The sequence below is a fragment of the Leopardus geoffroyi genome, chromosome C2, assembly GCF_018350155.1.
Source record: "Leopardus geoffroyi isolate Oge1 chromosome C2, O.geoffroyi_Oge1_pat1.0, whole genome shotgun sequence".
Taxonomy (NCBI): Eukaryota; Metazoa; Chordata; class Mammalia; order Carnivora; family Felidae; genus Leopardus; species Leopardus geoffroyi.
The window spans coordinates 41,258,355-41,283,105 of NC_059333.1; the positions used below are offsets into that span (position 1 = coordinate 41,258,355).

The 24,751-nt window shown below is 36.4% G+C and overlaps 1 long non-coding RNA gene across 1 annotated transcript in view; it reads left to right on the top strand.

The window, feature by feature from the left end:
• Positions 1-17,041: 17,041 nt before the first annotated feature.
• The window catches only part of LOC123610754, a 218,544-nt gene continuing 210,834 nt past the window's right edge, over positions 17,042-24,751 (top strand). Inside the window, exon 1 of the long non-coding RNA XR_006718285.1 lies at positions 17,042-17,136. This is a non-coding gene — a long non-coding RNA (uncharacterized LOC123610754). The remainder of the gene's footprint in view (positions 17,137-24,751) is intronic.

A 24,751-nucleotide genomic window follows, 5' to 3' on the forward strand; every position in this document is an offset into this window, starting at 1 on the left:
TGTCTCCATCCTTCCTTGTAGGGCACTTTGCATGAAGTAAGTGTTGAAACAAGGCTATTGTCAGAGAAAAGCAAATCATCAGCTGAATAATGATACAGCATTAATGACATTGTGTTTATATTCAAGTCCCTGTTCCCCAAACTTGAAACAATTTGGATTACTTTTTAGTATGTTAAAAATCATCTGTGGCCTGTCAGATAACTATGATTATACTTTATATGATCATGTAACTTCCACAGAGATTTTCTAGTGTTGTAAGTCAATCCTTCTTGTTGAGACACCAAACTTTGAAAGAAAGTTTAAGTTTCTGAAAATAACAGAAACTTTACTAAATGTTTTACAAAACCTAAATTTTAAATGCCATTTCTCTGAATATTTCCCATAATTGTCTTTTCTCCAATCCTAACCAATGCGTATCAACCTTTAATAATGGATTTTTTTCTGATAAAGCATTGCAATGACTTTGCTACTCGCTCACTTTACAAGGCACAATTGAAAGGATTTTATCACTATTGGACCACTAAATGTTTATAGCAAGTTCATATAAAACTAGTATCTGTTAGTTCAAAATAGCATGCAATTGGTTGCAACAACATTTTCTCAAGAGGCCAAATGGAACTTTCTTATTAAACTTTTATTGAAGTTATTGCATGGGTAATATATCATTGTGCATGGAAATAAAGTCCCAAGAGAGTCTTGGATTACTAAACTTCTCAGTCAACTCTATGTAAGTGTTGCAAAGTGGTTGTAAGTTAATGTGTGCGGTGACCATAAATATTGTTTGGAAAGGTAAAATGCTCTGCATATTAGTAAAATTTTGCAATGACATTGACCCATGTCACAACAATCTTCCTTTTAGACTTGAATGTGGACTACAGAGTTCACAATGTGAAAATCTAAATTACTGAGAAACTCTTACCAAAGCACATTCAAATGTGTACATTATAAGGCTACAATGATGAAAACATGATGGCATTGGTATAAAGAGAAATATCAGTAGACCTATGTGACAGAATAGCTCAGAAATAGATCCTATTTTAAATTTGAGGTTGACATATGATAGCAGTGGTAAGATAAATCTGTGGACAAAGGATCCATTTTTAGACAGCTTTGTTAAAAAAATGCACTTATATCTCTAACAAATGCTATGTACTAGATTAAGTAAGTTAAATGCTGAAATGTCAAAGGTGAAATTACAAGGCAAATAGATAAAATTGTAGAATTATATCCTTTTGAATTTGGAGTAGAGAAAATTTCTTAAGCTGGACTCCAAAATCATAAAGAAAAAAATGAAGATATTTGACTAGATAACATGTAAGACTTCCCTATACTAAAGGGTGTTAATAAATAGGTAATAGAATGGAAGATATATGCCATTCTATAATCTATAAAGAATTAATATCTGGTATGTAGAATACATTTCTATGGAGCGGTAAGAAAGAGACAAGAGAGCTCAATGTACTTTATTCCATAATCTTTGAAAGTGATTAAAAACATTAATTCATTTAATCAGCACAAAATTATGAGGTAGAAAATATTATTTGGTCCCTTTTATTTATTTATTTATTTTATTTATTTATTTTTATTTTTTTTTCAACGTTTATTTATTTTTGGGACAGAGAGAGACAGAGCATGAACGGGGGAGGGGCAGAGAGAGAGGGAGACACAGAATCGGAAACAGGCTCCAGGCTCTGAGCCATTAGCCCAGAGCCCGACGCGGGGCTCGAACTCACGGACCGCGAGATCGTGACCTGGCTGAAGTCGGACGCTTAACCGACTGCGCCACCCAGGCGCCCCTATTTGGTCCCTTTTAAATGAAAGGAAATTAATACACAAAGAATTTACATAACTTGTCCAAAATCCCACTGTTTTTTAACTGGTAGATCTCGGATTTGAAACCAGATAATCAGTTCTAAAATTGGTACCCTACTAATCAATAGGAAAACAAATAGGAAAATGAGCAGAGGATATAAATAAGAACTTAGAGAAGAGGGCACCTTAATAACTGAGGAGAGACAGACCTATTTACTAACCAGAATCTCCATGGCTCTTTCAAGTAACCTAGCAATCCGCTAGATCCATAGAAAGGACTGCAAGTTCTCCCAGTGATAGAGCCTCTGGTATACAAACTCTACAAGGTATCTGACTTCTAAGGTCAGGACGTTTCTCTCATTGATGAGGCTATCCCTCCAATTTGAAAGCAAGACCTACTAAATCCCACTCTCTGCAGCTAATGCTCCAATTTGCCTTCTACAAGAGGCATAACTTAAAACAAACCAGGTAAACATTATATGCATCTGGACCAACTTGTAGCTGGAAGATGCATTTGACCTCATTAAGGAGACAAAAGTTGGAACTGATTTCCATAGACACATTTGTAAAATATGGAGCTGGTCTGTACAAATATCTCCCTGGACCAGATAGAACACATATTAGCAAGCATCTGATCGACAATATTTGCCAGGCACTGAAATTTCCCCATTTAATAAAATTCATCAGTGGGATTCTATTTATGTCTGTCCCCGCCTTAGGCCTCCAAGCATGGCATTTGGTGGTTCTTGTCACCATTATACATGGGAAGCAAATACCATTGAGTACTGGGATGACTTTCAAAGGTTATCTACACCAGCCTCTCCTGCAATGACTTCTGCTGCCAATGGGTGATTGAATTAAAAACAGTTGAGCATTGGCATACACTGTGAGGATTTTCTACCCGGATGAAGCTCCTAGGCCTCTGGCCATCAGACATGGGAACAAAGAAATGAAAGTCCATCTGATAAATCAGTATCCTTGTATCTCTATACAACATTATGAGGAGTTTTATATATTTTTATATATTTAACACAAGTATAACATATTTCTGCATTTTGCCCTTTTAACCTAGCACATCTTGGAGATCATTGCATTTTAGTCTATGAAGAGTCTCCCCTTTTCTTCTATTTTCTTTTCCTTTTAATGCTACACAATACCACATTTTTGTCTGAGTTGTAGGAAATGTAACGATTTTGTATTTCAGCATTCATTCTTCCTTCCCCTTTATTCATAGGCACCTTGACCCCCCATGAAGAGATGGGGATTTGGATTGCATAGATTGAGGATGACTGGATGAAGATGCTAGAAGTGATTTTTGGGTCCTCTTGCTTCCAGGATAGTAGCATATCATCCCCTGTGAGATGTGTGAATCCATCTCTCTGGAAGTGACAGATATCACTATCATTTTCATGCTTTCACTACACATTCCCTTCCCCCTGCAGTCCTCATTTTTCTTCACACAGCTCATCATGGTAGGCAGAATGGTGACTATCAGTTTTCTGCAGAGTCTATGGCTGCAGAGGAAGGACAAGCACTCAAGGTGTTTCCCAAAGAACAATTAATACATGAACACATCTGACCTTGGGATCTTGGGGAAAAGGTGGTCATCAATGATCTTTCTCGTTTCCCATTACAAATATGACCAGCCTAAACACCTACCTATGAATGTCTCAGTAGGTGGCTTATAGTGATGTTGCAAAGAGTCCCTAAATACTGACCAAGACGTGGGGGACCATGTCAGATCCCATTCTCTTTCCTACACAATTCCTAGTGATTCCTAGACAAGCACACCTTCCTGAGGGCTGTTACAGCCTTGTTAGCCCATTTGCCTTTGCCTTTCACCTTCATGTTTCATCAGCCACACAAATTACATCAGCCTTTCCTCATTAGAAGAATGATATACTTCTGCTAATGTCTTGGCAACTACTCCAAATAGCAGAGCTTACTGCAAAAGCCATGGCTACAATTTTCTCTACCCTCCTTAATGCAACTAAAAACATTACCTCCATCTTAAATAGCAGAAAAGCTAATATGCCCACAGCAGGAGATAATCAATACTGGTCGAAAACATGATTTAATCTCAAAACAACACTTTTTGTCCCCTAGGACTTGTTTTGTCTGGAGTAGGCAGACTCTCTCTTGCCTTTCACTGAGATATAATATTGTTTGCTCTCTGGAGGAAGCTGTCTGATCCTTCATGATGACTCAAGAACAAGGGGTGAGGAGGTACAAGATGACAGTGTCCACACAGATTTCTTGCACTGTCAGCAGCATTCTTAGGTTAATAAAGAATATATGGGCTTTCATTTAAAGGATATTAAAAAAAATGACACTGAGCCATTCCTAATTTGATCCTAGTAGTTTTTCTTGTTTCTCCAGCTTGGGCTTCATAGCCAAGTGGTTTAGATAAGCTTCACATATCCTTCTGAGAATTTTAATAATTTTGTTGCCTCCATGATTATAGAATATCATCTCCATGATTTTCAAGAGAAGCTAGGAGCTTCACTGGAAGTTCAATTAATTTCCTGATGGGAAAATTTTTGTTTAACCCATTCTTCTCCTAGGGACCAGTTGGTGAATAAGAAGATGCAGGGCCATTAGTTGGATAGATGGGTAGATGGATGGATGGATGACCCAAGAAGCTTCCCACTCAGCTAGCATAGTAATCAACTGGTTCAGTACAAGAGTCCACAAGGTCTCCTTCTAATACCAGCACTGGGAATCAAATTCCTATAGACTCAGGAAGTCAAGCTCTTCCTTTCACCAGTAAGGACACCTCCAAGAATGGGAAGGTCAAGATCTTCTGATTCTCAACATTACATAATTAATCAGGTGCTTTCTGTCTCCTCCCAATTTCCCAGTAAACATGTGAAGAAGAAGGTTGATGGAATTTCTTGGAGCACAAGCTACAATGTGCTAGCTACATTATGCCCAGCTGTACTAGGCTAGTGGGCTAGTGAGGACTCAGGAGACTACATATAATCAACTTCTGCATAAGAACTTCTCCAATAAACCTGCTTCATACTTGTATTACATTACCTGTTATGAGGCTATTCTATCAATACACAGAGGGAGAGATGCTCAAGTTTACCAGTAATCAGAAAAAAAGCAACAATGAGGAAATTGAAAGCAAACAATAGAAATTTGAAGCAACAATGAGAAAATTGAAAACTAGAAGGGCCTGGCCAAGGATATGAGAAAATATGAACACTCAGGTGCTTCATGGGGAACGTGAAATTGCTACTTTTAAATTCACAGTATTCTTTGAATGTTAGTTGGCATATAGCTTACAATACAGGCATTCCTGTTCTTGGGATGTAACCCAAAGGAACGTTCACACCGGTCAAAAGAAATCGTGAATGAGGATGGTTTTTCACATCATTTTCATCAGAGAGAGAGAGAGAGTGAGAGAATGAGGGAAACAAAGGAAGCTAAATTTGTGCCCACCTCTATGGGACTGGATGAACACTGCGGTACAGCATGATATTGAATGGATAAAATGAATACATTATATCTATAGGTAAAACACTGATAGATGTAAAGAATATAGAAATATGATGAATTAAAAAAGAAAATCAAAATTATAGCACACCATTGTTCAATTAAAGATACTTATTTGAATAGGCACTTTGCAATAGAGGTGTGCCATTTTCAAATGTGAAAAGACACACAATTTCATTAATAGTGAAAAGCAAATAAGAACCCTACATGTGCAATAACACATTCCAAAAAATGGCTAAAATGAGAAAAGACTGAAAGTATCAATTGTTACCAACAACATGGAAGAAGGGCAATTCTCCCATACTGTCCTGAGAGTGTGAATTGGTATAACACTTTTAGAGAAACGTTTGATAGTATCTAAGATGCTGAACATAATGTATACTCCACGACCAGTAATTGCTGTTCCAGATAGATGCCCAATATAATCACACACATGTGCTCACTAAAAGGCATGTACAAGAATGTTCCCAGCAGCATGAATCAGAAAAGCAAAAACCTAGAAGCTACCCAGATGTTCATCAAAAGTAGAATGCTATGCTAGACACTGTCAGTGCCCTGCCCTGCCCACATACCTGGGACCTTACTGTTGTAGTGCACAACAGACTGACTTCCAGTTACCAGCATCTGTAACTCATTGCCTGAAGCCTTTCTCAAGTGGCTTCATTTCATTGTACCATGGGCATATCAGGAAGTAAGTGCCAGAGAATGAACGTCTCAGGGAGCAGCCTGGAACCAGTGACTATTGGGAGTCTACGTATAAATATCTGTTTGTTGTTCTCCTGCTGGGTTAACTCTGGGAGATGAATTCTACATCAGCTTCCAGAGTTTTCCAGTGGGATTAAGGTCTAGTTAGTTGTAGGGATAGCTTTCTTGATGATAAGTCAGAACTGCTTCACTTCCTCCTTTTCCATCTAGAATCTCCGGCTATCACTCCAGTCCTTATAATTATTATTGCTCCGAAATAAGCTACTTTTGCGAGGGTAGTGGTAGTTATAAGGACTATGGAGGTGATTGGTTGTTCTTAAGTGCCTTTGATTCATGGAAGGAAGGAACTAATAAAACCAAATCAGCCAGCTATCAGCTCAAGGCACAGTGTTGGAATCAGAAGACTTTGACAGCAGTATGTAAAACACCCTCATCTCCTGTAGCCAGAGAGCAGGTTGTGCTAAAAATGAGGCCCCGGATCAAATTTTGAGAATAACAAAGTTTCCAAGTAAACTGAATTTATAATCCTGGCAAGTCTTCCATGCTACATTCAGGACTCTGACAGAGAAAGAGACCCAGGTTGGGGGGCAGTTTGATGTGTTTGAGAACCCAGAACCTCCGAATTTCTCTGAACCTTCTGGACAGTATAAGCGACCTAATCCCCTTAGCTAGAAGGTAACCACTTCTCTTGCTTGTACACTGTGCAAATAATTCATCTGAGGTGATGCCAGATGCCTCTTACCCTTCTCAAAATCTGCCTTCACGTTGTCTCGTTGCTTTGGGGCCAATGGAAGGAGTCAAATGTCAGCATGACCTAAGTGGTTGTCCTCAACTTCCCCATTGCCACAAAGTCTGGCCCAAGAAATTATTCTCTCTCAGCAGGGTTATTGCAAAAGCTTCCAAATTGGCTTCTTGCCATCACCCTCCTTCTCCACTGTCTCTGCCTACTTAATATGCCAGCCCAAGTTATCAGCTTATGGCTCTGTTCTTCTCAAAATACTTCAGTAGTGCCCTACTTGACTTGGGATAAAACTCAAAATGTTTACAATGGACTCTAATTCCCTGACCTCAGTCCTATTTCCATCCCCTTCCCTCAGACGACTCCATCCACAGTGGCTTTCTTGCTGTTCTTCAAACAAGCCAAGATCCCACCCCAGCCCTCTTATACCTGCTCTACCCTCTGCCCAAAATGCTGTTCTTTAGGATCTTCACATGATTTCCCTCTCTTATCTCTTTCAAGTGTTCTTTGAAAGGTCCCCTTTTTAGTGCAATCTGTTCTTACCACCTTACTAAAATTAATACCCCCTCTCTCCTGGGACACCCTATGCAACTTGCCTGCTTTATATTTTTCTCCATATCTCTTTCTACTAGCTGGTAAGCTCTATGTGCAAAGCTGTGTTGATCTGTTTTATTCTCCTATGCATCCCCAGTACTTGACACACAGTAGGTGCACAATCCATAAGTGTTGAAAGAATTAGTACATAAAGCATGAAAGAAAGGAAGAAAGAAAAAATATAATAACAAAAATGATAATAATAATGGCACCTATGTATTACTGAAGTCCTACTAGCTGCCATATAATAAAACCTGTAGATTAATCTCATACATAAATCTTACATCCATTTCACAGATGAGGAAACCAAGTCTGTGGTATATTCAGTGAGAAGTTTAAGATTATGCAGCAAGAGTAGGGTAATGAGCGTTTGGTGGGTCTGCCTGACTCACATCTCAGTGGTCATCTCAACATAAGCCTTCATCAACTACATTCTTTTTTAGCCATTTGATATTTTAATTGAGAAACATAGAGACATTGATAAGCAATATATAAATCAACCTGATTGCAATAATAGGCATTGGTTAAGAGCATAGGTTCTGGTTTTGGACTGGAGGAGCTCACATCCTAGCTTTAGCAAGTACTGGTTAAGTTGCGTTGGGCATTTTTGTCCATCTCTCTGTGGCTCAGGTCTCACATCCTTAAAATGGGGATAACAATAATACCTCCCATATCAGTTTTTTTATAAGAATGATGTGAACAGATAAGTAACATTTAACATAATGATTTTATAAGCATGTGTTATGCTCACTTATATTACATAGCTTTTAAAAGTTTTACAGTGTTTTCACAATGTTTCCATTTAATATTTATAGTAATTCCATGAGGTAGATAAGGAGAATATTTTATCCTTGTGTTATTCTTTGATTTGCTGGTCATTTATCATCTAATGTTTGAGATGTCCTGGTGCAGGCTTCAGACTTACACGGATAAATAAAACATGCTTCCTGTCCTTAAGAACACTTAGCTAAGAAAGAAAATAAGTACAGCGTAAGACATGCATTGATAAAGGTAGTCCGAGGATACTGATAAAAACTGAAACTTACAGAGCTTAAAAAACAAAACAAAACAAAAAAACCTCAAGATTGCCCAAATGATAAGCTTTCTTATTTTATATGCAATGTTTTCCTTTCAAACGCCAGGAGGAATGGTGGATAAATCAATCTTTTAGGTGGAAAATATGGGTTCTAAGACTTTTTCTTGCTTCTAGGAAAATTCCCAAACTCTTGCTTTGCAGTGAAGGACTGATCTTACTCCTCCTTCTCTCACCTGGCCTCCGGGCTGGTGGACAAGATCCCACTATCCTGAAAGCATACATCATAATTCTTATTAAAGCACCAAAGTAGTGTAAGAGGATGCTGTGGCCATGCACTCTTATCTGACTTGTTCACAGATTCGGGTAAAGTCAATGTTCCACCCAACTGGAGATCTGGAAGCCTGCATTTGACCTTGGGCAAATGATTTCGCCTTTCTGCACCTTGGTAAATGTTAGCTGTCACTATCACCTTTATGGATTCTAGAATGACTTCGAGGGGAGCCAGATCACAAAAAAGAAAACCAAAACAAGGCCCTGCATGACTCAGGGAGTGAGTTCATTTCCATGTTGATTCTCCACCATCTTTTCCAACATGTCAAATTTGGTTTGCTTGTTAACCTAAAGGAAGTAAGTAGCACACTGCTTTGTACAGAGCACAAATTCAAAAATATTTGCTCCACAAATGAACTGTCATCCAGACAAAAAAGCATATTAGTAACTCCGTGTTTAGAAAGACAGGTCTATACATCTTTAGCTCCTTTTAATCAGACAGAGTCTCATCTTTGAGACTCAATTCGTAACACCTGCAAGTCCTTTAGCGTGTTCCATTTCTTTGCAAGGCGGCTTTCCCTGCAGACAGACTGTGTTCTGCCACAGCTGCACCAATTAGTCTCCCTGCCTGAGAAGAGTGACAATAGTGATATTTTTCTGGATGAATGATAGACCTACTGGAGAGTCCACAAATCAAAATGTCAATTTTCTTTTCTCATTCAGTTTCTTTTGTGTTGTGTGTTTGTATGTAATTTCTTCTACAAAAATGCCTTTGGATAGAGAGAAAATATCTTTTATTTTCAAGTTTAACTAAATAATAAAGCAGATCTGTGACAGATTTGGACACGTTTTAGAATTACAGTTGTTGCCTACAAAGTGTGGCAATTGCGTGAGTTCCTTGAAAAGAATGATTTAAAAGCACCAGTGGTTCCTAGAAAAAAAAAGGCCAGCTTATAAAAGGGTGCAGCTAATGCCCGCTGTAATAATGATATGAAGCAGAAAATATGGACTTCCAACTCAAGCCCAAAAGCGCAGTAGATTTCCAGTTCAAAATATGTTTTGTTCTAATTATAACACCATTTCTTTACAGTTTTGTCCGAGCTTAAAGATTTTATAGTATTTCAAATTTCTGGTCAACGTTGAAAGAAATACATGTTACACTCAAATGGAATATGTTGAAAACCAAAATTAAGGTCAGGATAATTACATCAATTCCTCTATTTTCTATTAACAATATCTCCAATGACTACTTTGGAAATAGTTTTTTTGTTTATACTTTTGTTCATTTGCATATATTTGATTCAGCCATTCAAGGAGGGTTTTAGATTGACATGCAAATTTTAAGGTGAAATAATGTTAAAAATACCATACCCCACAGAAATCTAAGAAAGTACATGACAAACAATGAAAGCACAACGAAGAAGGGAATTCAAAGCATGAATTTGCAGCTACAAATCGTGAGATCCAGATATGTTCCAGATAAAATGATTGCACTAAGCTTGAAGATAGAGTGGCTTGATTTAATTTTTTTTTTTTTAATTTTTTTTTTTTAACGTTTATTTATTTTTGGGACAGAGAGAGACAGATCATGAACGGGGGAGGGGCAGAGAGAGAGGGAGACACAGAATTGTTAGCAGGCTCCAGGCTCTGAGCCATCAGCCCAGAGCCCGACGCGGGGCTCGAACTCACGGACCGCAAGATCGTGACCTGGCTGAAGTCGGACGCTTAACTGATTGAGCCACCCAGGCGCCCCAGAGTGGCTTGATTTTAGAACATGGTAATACTTTGGCTTTTAGTGGTCATCTAGCATTATGTCTTTTCCACATAAAAGTTTAAGAGTCCGAATTCCTAGATTGAGTTTTCCCACAGCTGTGAGATGCATTTTTGTCTATGTATTTTTTTCTGAAAGTTTATTCTTTCCACATAAATATTTGGAATTCCTACAATGTGTACTATGCTAGATGCTTCTAGACGAGGAAAGAAAAAGAACAGAATGCTGTCCTTAATAAGTCTACCATGTAAAGGTGAGATAATACCTATATCTCATTAATTTTAAATAAGAGAGCAGGGAACACACCATAAGAGATAATATGCTCTAGCAATCCAGAAGAGGGAAATATATCACTAGCAAATGGAGGAAATAGGCAAATTCTTGTAGAAGAGGAGATATCTGAACTGGGTCTTAAGTGACAGGAAATATTTGGTATAAAGGTAAAAATAGTAGGCATAGGGCATGGCATATGCAAAAGGGAAGTTAGTAGCTCTATAGAAAGAGTGTTTTTTTTTTCTTTTTTCTTAAATTTTATGTATTTATTTTGAGTGAGAGAGAGTGTGAGTGAGCTGGGGCGCATGGACATGGGGGAGGGGCAGAGAGAGAGGGAGAAAGAATCTGGAGCTTAACCATCTAAGCCACCCAGGCGCCGCTAGAAAAAGTATTCTGCAGGCTAACTTAACTGGAGTAAGAATAGATGGAAGCCAGTTTGTGGATGTAATGAGGACATATGTGGAAACCTGAAAATCATACTGGATCTATCTAGAAGTGTTGTAAATAGGTTGTAAAAAAGCTGTGTAAAGTGTAAAATGTCATGCAAATTTTATTATGATTGGCTTTTTTAAAAGATTTTTTAAAAATGTTTTTTTATTGAGGGATAGAGAGAGGGAGAGAGAGAGAGAGAGAGAGAGAATCCCAAGCAGGCTCCATGCTGTCAGTACAGAGACTGATGTGGGCCTCAATCTCACAAACCATGAGGTCATAACGCGAGCTGAAATCAAGAGTCAGACACTTAACCAACTGAGTCACCCAGGCACCCCTCCGGTCTTTTAACCATAGAAAATATATGGAATGTGGTGGTATGGATAATTTAAATCTATCAGGTAGAACAGTTAATAGCGAAAAATAAGTCATAATGTGAATGTGTCTTGGAAAAGATCAATATAATAGTGTTCATGAAATATGAGAGCCTTCAGAATCCCTGAGTCCTGGCAAGAAATGCTTTGATTATTTTTTAATTTTTTTTTTGAAGAAGAGGAAATGAAAGAAATAAATAAAATCCAAATATTTCAGATAATTAATTTTTTCTATGAAAAACAGCAATTATTTTAATGTGGTATTTGTGATACACTATTTTTATTGATTCGCACAGCATGAGCAAGCTTTTAAGAAGTATGATAAGCAACAAAGAATAACTGTATAACAAACAATCACTTCTATTTTGCATACAGGATGAATAAAAGTGGCATTAATAAAGCACTACAGGGAATACATATCAGATGGTTTCAGCAATGTATTATTGATTTTATGTTTTAAACAATAAGCATTGAGAAATGCATTCCTCTGAGTGTAAGAATGAGAGATATTAACAAGTTTACATAATCTACTACTGGTAATCCTGTTGCAACCCATTGGAGATTGACTATATGAAAATGGAACATTTCCGAAAAATTCACTCTATAATTTAGCAGTTATCACTGAGTCACTTACTATTTCCAAGGAGCACAAATCTGTGCATGTGGCATTGTCATGAAGGAAGGTATTTCATTCAGGCATTCTGTGCAGGACAATTTAATCAGCCTGGTGTTCAATATAGGACCAGAATATTTTAACCGCAGTTGACTTTATGGAAGAAACTCTAGATAAATAGTCCCTGTGTAAACTAAAGGCTTATTTTACTTGTAACTTATATATCAATATTTTAAACAAATGTAAAGAATGTACCCATCCTATGGATTTAATTATGCAGCATTTACTGAGGGAAAAAATTAAGTGTTTTGATATTTAGATCTCAGTAAACACAATATAATATACTGGTAAAAAGCATAGATTCAAACACCAGATTGCCTTAGTTTGGAGCCCATTGCTGCTACCTGATAATTGTGTAATCTTAAATAAACTTTTCAACCTTCCTATGCCTTAATTTCATTATTCGAAACCCTAGAACTAGAGTTACTGAAAGAATTAAAGGAAATAAATTGTTTAGAATACAGTGCCTAAGAGAAAGGGAGTGCTTAGTATTTGTTAGCAGTCGTTTTTATTGTACCATTGCTCTTATTATTATTACTACTACTTTTATTCTTTTTTTCCCTGGAGCGTTGGTGAACATCTTGCATCAAGTGTAATTAAGGAATCCTCTTTCTCTCTGAATTCTCTTCCTTCTTTGCCACATTCTGCACTATCCTTGGCGCTCCGGGAACCCAGGTACCGATCCATGTGTTTTTCTTGGGGAGCTCCATCATCTCTCTCTCTCTCCGATCCTTCATTTCGCTTTAGTAGGATAACAGTTTGTGTGTCATCAGATTTATAAGTGAATGGGACTTAAGTAGCTAAAACTATGATTGCCACAAAGATTTTTTTTTTTTTTAGATTTTATATTTAAAACACTGAAAGGTAATATGCAATTCTCTGTACGATAGGAGAAACTGAAGAGTGTCAAGTATAAGAATTCTTATTTTACCAGCCACATTATTAGAAAGAACAAGCAAACCTTATCTTTGGTGCATTAAAGGAAAGGTCACTGGGCAGCTTTTCATTTTCTTCATTGCATTTTCCTTTTGGTGCAAGTGTCAGTTCCAGGCAAGAGCCTATCATTTGTTCTTGCTTTTTTTTTTTTTTTTTTTTTTTTTTTTTTCTCTTTCAAGATACTTAGGAATCTAAAAATACCATTTTTTTTTCCCACTTGGTTATTTCTCAAAAAAGCCACCCTTCTACCCTTTTACCCTTCTACCTTTCTTTATATCCTGTGGACATATTTTTGCTATGTGACTTTTTAGTTGTAGTTGTTCATTTGGAAAAGGGTTAATATCAATTCTTGACCCTGTGAAATAGGGGTGAGATAAAAAGTTATGTGCTTTGATATGAGACACAGTAAAGTCAACTGAGGGAAGCCAAGGAAATCCAATCTGGGGTACTTGCAAACCTATCAGCTTGCAAACAGCTAATCACATTATAAATGATGTATATGTTTAAATTCCCACAGTAATTTGTTTATATGAAGAATTCTTATAAGTTGAACAGAATCTTTTTAAACCTTCAGTGAAATTCCATAATGTATAGATGAAACGCACTTTGTACAAAAATCATATAGTTTAAAAAAATTAAACAAAATATTTTTAAAATAATATTTCTTAAAAAAAAAGACCAAATCTGTATGAAGGAGATGACATTCTTAGTATCTATTGATGTTTATTAACTGTATCATGAAGTGAAAAACTGAGATGAAAATTATCAGCAACACCTTTCTCCAGCATTTCTGAGTTTAAGTTAAAATGACATTGCGAAAATGGTGTGGCCACAGTCCTAGAATTACAATTTAAGGCATTTTTTTAGTACATTCTAAAGATTTTTTAAATGTTTATTCATCTCTCAGAGGGAAAGAGAGAGAGAGACAGAGCATGAGTGGGAAAGGGGCAGAGAGGGAGAAGGAGACATAGAATCTGAAGCAGGCTCCAGGCCTGAGCCTGATGTGGGACTCGAACCTAGAACTGTGAGATCATGACCTCAGCTGAAGTCGGAGGTTTAACCAACTGAGCCATTGAGGCACCCCTAGTATACTCTACTTATTTGGTCTTAAAAAAAAACAAAAAAACACACACCACTTTCACTTATTTATTTATTTTTAATTGTGGCAAGAACATGAGATCTACCCTGTTAATAAACTTTCAAGTACATAATACAGTATTGTTAATTGCAGGCACGATGTCGTACAGCAAATCTCTAGAACTTACGTTGCATAACTGAAACTTCATATGTGTAAAACACCAGCTCCTCAGTTGCCCCCAGCCCTGGGCAACCACCATTGCACTGTTTTGATGAGGTTGATTATTTTAGAAACCTTATAAGTAGAATCATATAGTATTTGTCCTTCTATGACTGGCCTATTTCACTTTGCATACAATCCTCTAGGCTCGTCCATATTGTGGCATATCACAGAATTTTCTTCTGTTTATCACTGAATAATACTCGCTTGTACATATATACCACATTTTGAGGTTCTTTTATTCATTGATGGACATTTATGTTGTTTTTCTAGGTTGGTTGCTATGAATGATATTGCAGTAAACATTGAAATGTGGCTACCTCTTCGAGATCCTGATTTCAATTCTTTTGGATATATATCCAGAAGTGGAATTGCTGGATCATATGGAATTATTTTAAATTATTAAAACAGTACAATATTGGCATAAAAACAGACTGAAATACATGAAAAGGTGCTCAGAATTACTAATCATTAGGAAAATGCCAAATCGCAACCACAATCTGATACCACCTCAGATCTGTTAGGATGCCTGTTATTTAAAAAATAAAATAAAATAAATAACAAGTGTTGGTGAGAATGTGAAGAAAGGGAAATTTTGTACACTGTTGGTGGGAATGTAAAATGGCGTAGCTGCTATGGAAAACAGTATGGAGGTTCCTCAAAAATGTAAAAATAGAAATGTACTTGTTAATCTTGATAGCACCAAATATTAATTTCTAAGTTCCCAGTGTTGCTCTAATATATTACTTATGCTTCTAAACTTAAATCTGCTGTTAATAACATTTATAGACATAAAAGCAAATACAGATATACATCCATTTCTAAAATATAGTAAGCTTGAAGCAAAAATTACTATAAATCTATAAATAATTTAAAATCAGCATTTTGGACAGATTGTTTTAGTGGAAACTCTTACAGCACTTCACTTTTAGTTAGGGAAGTTTGATTTTTTGTTGTTGTTTGCTTGTTTTAATAGAATGAGAAAGGTGTTGCAGAAGGAAATAAAGTAGCGTTTTAGAAAATATAGCAAGGGTATTGCTAATGTTAGAGCATAGTATAAAAAAGCCTTAAGTGGTAAAATCAGAAGAAATGGATTTTAAAAAGTTAAGCCGGTGGCAGGCAGTATAGTGTATGAAAACAGTATTCAGCCTTTGGTCTATAATTTTAGTTCTACAGGGGGAAAAAAAAGAATGAGTGGAAAATCAACTTCCTACTTGATTTGCCAACACAGGCAGCAGGAGAATTGGAGCAGTACCTCCTTCCACCAGGTGGGGGACGGAAGATTAGTTCCCCGTTTGTTCCAGCCAACACCACTGGTCAGTCAGAGAGAGACCAGTGATGTTGGCTGGAACAAACGGGGAGCTAATCTTCTGTTTGGGTGAAGGGGGTGTAGGGTGGAAGACCAACGAATTTGGTGTGGAAGTGTTGGAAGATCAACACTTTGAATGTAAATTTCTACTGGTCGTTCAGATGAGTGTCCATCTCCATGAAAAAAGTACATGTTCAGCCCCACGGCAACCATGAAGGAAAGGGTTCTGTTGGTATTTGGCTATAGTACGGTGGGTATTTCCAAAAGTGGTTTTCTGTTCTGTTAGGTCTCTTCAGGAAACAATCTTTGCTTGTAGGTTTTTTGCTTGTTTGTTTGTTTTTGTCCTTGCCTGTTGGAGGTTCTGGGTTGGAATCCTCTCCAGCACTCTGGAGACGATCAGGAAACCCAAGGGACCCACCGCCGTGTTACTCCTCAAGTTCCACGGTCCCTAGACAATCCACATTCTTGTTTCTGCCTTTCAGAGTCTTATACTTGCTTGTTGTGGTACATCCAGGGGATTTTAATTGCAGTGGGTATAACCCTGGAGAAAAGGGGCCACTCCACTGGGGTTATAGTGGAACTGCACATTGTTCTTTTTTGTTACATTCATCTTAGTGCAGGAATTTTTTCTATTCTTCTCACAAGCTCCTTTAGAAATGCACATTTCTAAACTGTTTTTCCATTTGTGTCGTAATGTCTTCTGAATACGCACCTAAGAATCATGGATAATGCACAAAGCACTACCTATAGCAAAAGATCCTTACTCTTTTCTTCTGTAGGGGGCAGTTTTACAGATTACACTGTAATGATTCAGAGAGAATAAGGGACATGGCCAGTATCATGTGCATTTAAATTGATCCTTAATTTTTAACCAGGCCTCTGAAATTCGGAAACAGTTTTTGTTTTTCTTTTTCTTTTGTTTTCCTCCACTGTATAGTATTCCTTGAATGAAATCACTTTTCATTTCATTGCTAATCTACCATGAGTTCTTCACATAAGCATCTGTTTCAGCCATACTTTTATGTCTAGTGCTTAGCACCTACTAAGCATTTAATAGAGTTTGTTTGCTAAATAAGTGCTAACTGGAGCGCCTTTAAAATTGCTTTAAAAAAAGGAAGCAAAAGCTCTTAAAGACATTGAAGAGTACACTGAAAAATAGAAATCAAGAGGAGATAATTGTTTGTAAAGGATCTTTTTTTTTTTCATATGAAAAAGAAGGAAAACTTAGAGGCTCTTACACAGAAAAGAAAAAGATTTGAAATAAATGTAAAGTAAGGGCAACTTAACCTGAGACTAGAACATGAAGGGAATTATTAAATCATCTTCTTTCAGCTTTATCTGCAGAGTCATCAGTTAAATATGCCAGACGAAGAGTTTGTGATGGAGAGCACTTGCTGGCTCAAACCCAGAATGAAAGGTAAGCTGACAATTTATGACAAATGTTTATCATGTGTTTTTCAACTTAAAGGAAAAGGAAAAAAAAAACACACCTAAATATGTACAGATTGCCAAAAGGTTTGTTTTCCACATAAACAGATATATAAGAGAAAAAGAAGTGTTTGATATCCATGAAAGTTTTTTTTTTTTTAACTTTTGTTTAATGAGTAGAATATAAGTACACTTGAAACTCTCAAAACTTTTGTTAGCAGCTGAGGAAGAAACAGCGTAGCCTTAATTTTCTTTGACTTTCCCACAAACAGTGTAGAAAAAAAAATACTAAAACATTCTTCAAGTGCAGCTTCATCTAAAAACTACTTCCTAAAAGAGATGGGGGTGGGAATGATGGTATAAACATGAGTTCTTAAAAGAATAATGAATATTTTATGTATCTAGACAGCTACTCACTTCTAGAAAATTCAGTCATGATCAGCCGAGCAAGAAAACTGCATAAATAACCAAAGCCTAATACTTAATGTCTCTTGATCTTCAGAATATTTAATTTGGTGAAAATGAAATTGCCTTGAAGTTATTTTATAAATTTTACATATGTTTATAAAATAAATATATTCATATTTATTTTAATTTATAACATGTATATTCCATTTATTTACAAATGTATGTATCTGAATATTTAAAGTAAGTATAATTATAGTAGGGATCCTAGTTAGACAAGATATAATGTCTGTTTAGACTGGTGTGGAAATTGGTAACACCACTTTTTCCAAGTAATTAGTTGAAACCATGCTTTCTGTGGGGCCCGAGACACTCACTCAGGAGAGGAATGCCTTAAACTACAGCGCAATAAAGATCCTTGCAGAAAGAAGCTTATCCAAGGACTGGGAGAAGGCAGAAATCAAGGGAGGACAGGTTGCTGAAAAGAAACTAGTGATCAGAGCCTAGTTAAAGTAAGAGATACAGTTTTCACTATAAAGAGAAGAAGGAAAAATGAGTAGAGCCAGGAGTCCCGCTTGGTAAACAGAGTCTGAAAGTCAGAATGAACTGGGTGTTCATGCCAGTATGTTAACAGGTCCTTGAACTTAAACTTTAGCTCCTCTAGTATTATGCTTTTCACATAAAAGGAGAGTTACATTTGCCTCGGATTGCTTGTTTTTTACTATAGCTTTTTGTTTTCTCTTCTGTCCTTTTAAGGAAAGGGGTGGGGGCAGGTATAATGATAGAGATGGTCTGAAACAACTTTCATAGTATCTGCCCACAATACACTAGTTTATTCATTTCGCTGGAACAGAGAACCCTGGTTATTTCATATTTGAGTACTATCATTTTAAAAGGAGTCATCAGGGGCGCCTGGGTGGCGCAGTCGGTTAAGCGTCCGACTTCAGCCAGGTCACGATCTCGCAGTCCGTGAGTTCGAGCCCCGCGTCGGGCTCTGGGCTGATGGCTCAGAGCCTGGAGCCTGTTTCCGATTCTGTGTCTCCCTCTCTCTCTGCCCCTCCCCCGTTCATGCTCTGTCTCTCTCTGTCCCAAAAATAAATAAACGTTAAAAAATTAAAAAAAAAAAAAAATTAAAAAAAAATAAATAAATAAAATAAAAGGAGTCATCAATACTAAATCACGGACATTTTTTAGAGTCATAAGTAGTATTGTCTTGCTTAGTTTGCAATTGTTCAAGTTAGACTTCTGACAAATAAGTAAACTACAGGATCAAAGTTTCCTGGCAATGTAGTTACAGTTGTCATTATTTGTAATTTTCCATAATAATGACACATCAAATATTCTGTTTATGTTTTTCAATTTTATGTATTATAAAACAGCATTTCCTAAAACAACAAATCTTTTTAGCCATTAAACTTATAATTAGATGACAAACTTGTCAATTTTAAAATGAAAATATATTTTGCTAAAAAGGACTTTTTTAGAGGCACTTTAGATTCATATCAGTTTGCATATATTCTTGAAAGTATAGCATCAATGGAATACATCTTAAATTGGAAATGTTTTTCAGATTTTGGAAACACTTTGAATTTAAATTTCCACTGGTCATTCAGATGAGTGTCCATTTCCATGAAAAAAAGTATATGTTTCATTCTGCCAAAGTTGGTAGTTGTGAAGCTGAAATCTTTAATTTTTTTTAATGCGTATTTATTTTTGAGAGAGAGAGAGAGAGAGCGCAGGGGGAGGGCAGAGAGAGCGGGAGACACAGAATCCAAAGCAGGCTCCAGGTTCTGAACTGTCAGCACAGAGCTCTACACTGGGCTCGAACCCACAAGCTATGAGGTCATGACCTGAGCTGAAGTCTGGCACTTAACCGACTGAGCCACCCAGGCACCCCTGAACTTTTTTTTTAAATTATTTAAATACAGCTGTGCCTTTGGCATCTTGCAGTGAAGGTAGCTAGATTTATAGCAGCTAGTTTGATTAGACAAAATGTTTTGGTAAGGCAAAGACTGTGATTCAATGAAAGTTGCTTCAGAAGTGGATGAGGAACACCCTACAAAATAGTTTTCATTAAAATTATGTGAAAACTGATAATATTTAAATTGTTGATTTGTGCAGACTAATTAATTGTGCTCAAAAGGCCTATTAACCACCTATAAGTATTCTTTCCAACACACACACCTATTGATAAAATGAAAGAGAGCAAAGGAATAAAAATGGTGATATTAAAGGAGTAAAAATCTGAATCCAAAAAGTCTAAAGAGGAACAAGTGAGTAATCTATTACTCTATTCTCACTCAGGGCCGGAAAAATGTGCTTCAACCCAACATGTTTGAATGATGGACAGCTGATATTTTGGCATCATATTCAAATGTAAACAGGTTTTTTTTTTTTTAATTTCCAATATAATTAGAATGTTTAGCACTAATGAATTTTGAAATTATGTTAAGTGACAAAAAACATCTTATTTCCTTAAAGTTATGTACTCTAGGGGCCTCTGGGTGGCTCAGTAGGTTAAGAGCTGGATTCCTGATAGCAGCTCAGGTCTTGATCTCAGGGTTGTGAGTTCAAGCCCTGTGCTGGGCTCCACACTAAACATGAAGCCTACTTAAAAGAAAAAAAAGAAAAAAGGCAGGTACTCTAACAGGAACATAGGGTGTTCTGGGAGTCAAATCCGAGTCATTTGGCACTTGTATCTATGGAATATATGGTCTGCTTGAGACATTTCAGTCATCCTCTTCAAGTGATAGGTAGCAATTGTTAACTTTAAAGAAATGACACATAAGAAATGTCTTTTACTTAATATTGTATATATAAGAGATGTATTTCAGTTGATTGGTGGGCTAACATAAATTTAGGAAAAATGTTAAAAGGTGAACAGTTTTATTGTCTCTAACGTTCTTTGGAGCACAAAAATTCCATAGTTCTATGATAATCCACCTGGACTATAAAATATGGGTTTCTGACATTGTAGTCATACCTGTCATTATTCACGTCCTGCCACAACTTTAAAGCTCAGATAATCCGATATATAACAGTGTTGGCAAAAAAAGATAGAGTGCCTCTTTTCCTTCCTTTATTCACTGAGATCATTCTAGAATATACAATTGTTTGGCAACACAAGTGATAAAAACCAGACATATTGAGAGAGCTATTGGTATGGATAAATCTTATCTTGTTTTCCTCCCTAAACTTGGCAGCTACTTTTGACATCTCTCAAGTTAATCCATCAAGGTTAGAGAACAAATCATGGCATATTCAAACACTAAATCTTAATTGATGAGGAATAGCATTGGGTTCCATGTCTTTTTGGAATAAACCACAACATACGGAGAGAGGTTTCTGTGTTGGCGTTTCGTCTTATTTCATACAGCAGTCTGGAAGAACTGTTTATCTGTTCCAAATTAGAAATCAGATAGCCCCTTTTTTTCTTTCTTTTTTAATCATAGAGAGATTTCACATTTCCAAAGATAAGCAAATGAACAGGGAATTAAGTTTGATCCAACAAAATGAACTTATTTAATAATAGAATTAAGTGAGCCAATAATATATAGCTAGACAGTAATAAAGGGATTTACTGTGGGGAGTGGTTTAGTGGTTATAGAAGCCCCTGAGGAAGTTACTCTTCAAAAATTGAAAATGTGAGGAAACAAGAAGAGAGACAATATAGCAACTACCAGCAAAATTAAGTTTCTCTCCCTCTTAGTATAAAAGGGAGGTCTTGGTAATGTACGTGAAGGGTCAACTGGTGGCCGTAAGACATGGCGACCTGACCAAGTCAGATGTGGTTAGAAATTCTCTGCCATTTCTAACAATAAATGCAGATAGGAAACATGGACTGCTAGATACGCAACCAAGATCTCATAGGTCCAAAAAAAGGGAATAAAATCCAACCTAAAGTTCCCTACAATTTAACAGTATCTATAATTTAGGCAGTCTTGGCATAGGTGATATATAATATTTTCTCTTTTAAATGAAACTTACCAGTGTAACTTTGTGGTAAGTATGCCTGCTGTATTTTAGAACTTCCCAAGACTGCTTGGAAATGCACATTCTTCAATGATACCTTATGTGGATGAATGAAATTTCCATAAACAGGTATGCCACAAAAACAACTTTGAGATTCAGAGGCTGACTGAGAAAAAAAATGTCATTTTCCCTCTTTTCGTGAAGCTTGGTTTTGTTCAGTTTGCTGTACACTGGGTGGTTTAAACAGCAAACATTTATTTCCCACAGTTGTGAAGGCCATGAAGTCCAAGATCAAGGCTCTGGCAGATTCCATGTCTGAGGAGACGAATTCCTGGCTCATAAATTATTGTCTTTTTGCTGTGTCCTCTCATGGTGGATGGAACAAGGGAGCTTTCTGGGTTCTCTTTTATAAAAGCACTAATCTCATTCATGAGGACTCCACTCTCATGACCTAATCAAGTCCTAGAGGTCTTGCCTCCTAATACCATCCTACTGGGGATTTGGATTTAACACACGAATTTTGGGGTACACAAATAGCCCCCCAAATTGAGAAGTCTTACTTTAACCAACTTTTCAACACTGCGTATCTGCAAAACCACTCTTGAAACCGCTAAATTATTTATATATACGTATATATAACATTTATTTTTCAGAAATTTGGTACATACCCGCTATCCAGATCTCTGGAAGTCACAAGTGTTTTTAAATGCCACTAATTCAAATTTACCACATACTAAAGTTCCAACCTTAACCATTGAATCATGAGGCTTGGACAGGTCTTTCTTTGTTTTCCAGTGCATTCTGTATTCACATAAGATTTTCCCCCAAAGGTTAACAAACCTGGGAGTGAACTCAGACAAGCCTTGGTTGTACTCATCCTGAGGATTCAGCAATTTCTTTACAATAATAGGTTGGAACTTGGAAATGCAAGTTATGTGGTTACCTCTGTTAAAATTCCATGTACTGATTGATTTAAAACCTGGAATACTTTAGGAGAAAATTTTCTCTCTGTGTTTGGACAAATCTCCTCTAGGAAAGATGTAATTTAAATCAAATCATTTCAAATCATGATGGAAACCACTAGTCAGGAAGACTCATAATCAATGCTTATGTGAAAAAATGAGTATGTGTATCTTGACACAACTTCAGTGTAGTTTCCTCATAGCTCAGTTGTAGATGTTTTGTATTAGGAGGTACACACATTGTAAGGCAGTGTATTGTTTGCATGCATTAGAAAACCATGCCTATGATACATCCATTCATCTCTTAGTGCTTATGTGATACCAACATATTGCCTTTACCTAATGATTATATTTTTTTACTATTTATTTCCTGTCACACATTCTGGGGTAATGGAAACTTGCATTATCACTATTCTCTTTATGCAGCTATAAGGTAATAAATATTTGTTGATTGAGACTCATCTTTTTATTTTCTGTGTAATAGCAAGTACCTAGCATTGAAACTATTACCACATCAGTTATTCTTTGACTTCTATTTGTGATTTTTTTGATATGTAACTATTTCTTTCAAAAATAATGTATCTGAGATCAGAATGTAGTGTTTTTGCTCAGTGCTGTGTCTCTTGTGCCTAGCATGGTTCTCATCACACAATTGTTAATAGATAGTTACTGAACAAATGAATAGTTTGAATGAATAAATATATTCCCATATCTCCTTTTCTTCATAACTGTCTAAAAAGAAATGCCATAAAAATGTTTCGGTATAATTATAGAGCAACTTTTAGCATTTAATGGTTCTAGTGTTAGTTAAACTACATGCTAAGCTTCTATGAAAAGAGATCTGGAAACAGTGACTTTATAAGACAATGTTTATTTTTCATTTACCTGTCAATATGGATATGATTGTTCTGTGGTGACAAGGTTTGCTCTTCTCTATGGTGTCACTTAGGGACTGGATCTTATTAATATCTCTACTTGATAACTTTTCAAAAATATAAAACATCAGACATTCCATCAAATGGTTCTTTAAATATGCTATTAGCCAGTATGAATGAGTGCTTTATGGGTACTGGCCTCTTTGAAAGTTTTTACTTAACTTTTGTTTCAAATTTCTTTGTCAAATTTTACAAACTGAATTAATTAATATATAGCTTCCAATTGAGACAATCTTTCCTTAGTCTACAAAGGTAGATGAACTATGGATAGTAAGATTATACTTAAGCCATATGTACATACCCATATATGACATGATATACAAGAAGCATTTTTTGAAAGTTTTTTAATGTTTATTTTTTGAGAGAGAGAGAGAGGAGAGAGTGCCCACGAGCAGGAGAAGGGCAGAGAGAGAGAGAGACACAGAATCTGAAACAGGATCCAGGCTCTGAGCTGTCAGCACAGAGCCTGATGCGGGGCTTGAACTCACAAACCATGAGATCATGACCTGAGCTGAAGTCGGATGCCTAACCGACTGAGCCACCCAGGTGCCCCTACAAGAGACATTTTTGAGCAAAATGTTGACAGTGATTATCTCTGGAGGTTGAACTTATAGGAGACATTACCTCTGAACATTATACATTTCAGTGAACTTGAACTTTAAGAACTTTATATGACTTGTAATCAGAAAAAAATATTTTAAAGAGGATAAAATTTTTAGGCAATAGTTCTTTATGAGGATGCATATTTTAACCATTTGTGACAGAGTAAAGGAATTGTGCCAAAACACAAAAATCCCAAATTTTTGACATTAAAATTTTACCTTTGAAAAATCCCTTAAAACATATGAAAATAATAGCAAAGCCCTCATCTTTCAGGAGGCCAGGATGTAATTAATATTTCCAAAGATAGTAAGGTAAAACACGCTAACTTTAAACTTTCGAATCTCAAAGAGTAATTACCATAAATATGAAACCTATTTTGGAGCTACTATTTGAAAAGAATGAACTATTTAATGAAACTGTAGCCAAACATGTGCCAGTTTTTTACAAACCTGATGCAAAAATGATCCCCAACTTTAATCTGAGAAGAACTATGCAAAATTTAATTTCATCTATAGGAGAGTCAGTTTAATCAAGCTTGGCCCTTTGTTTATTCAGCATAGCCTTCACAGTAATGTTCCATGAAATTCCACAATATTGCATACTTGTTTGGCCCAACTAATCATAGCAGTCAGCACAAAAGCTTGCCTTTCCTAAAAAGTTTCTCAAAAACTTTTCAAAGAAGTGTCATATGGACAGAGAGAGAGAGAGAGAGAGAGAGAGAGAAAGA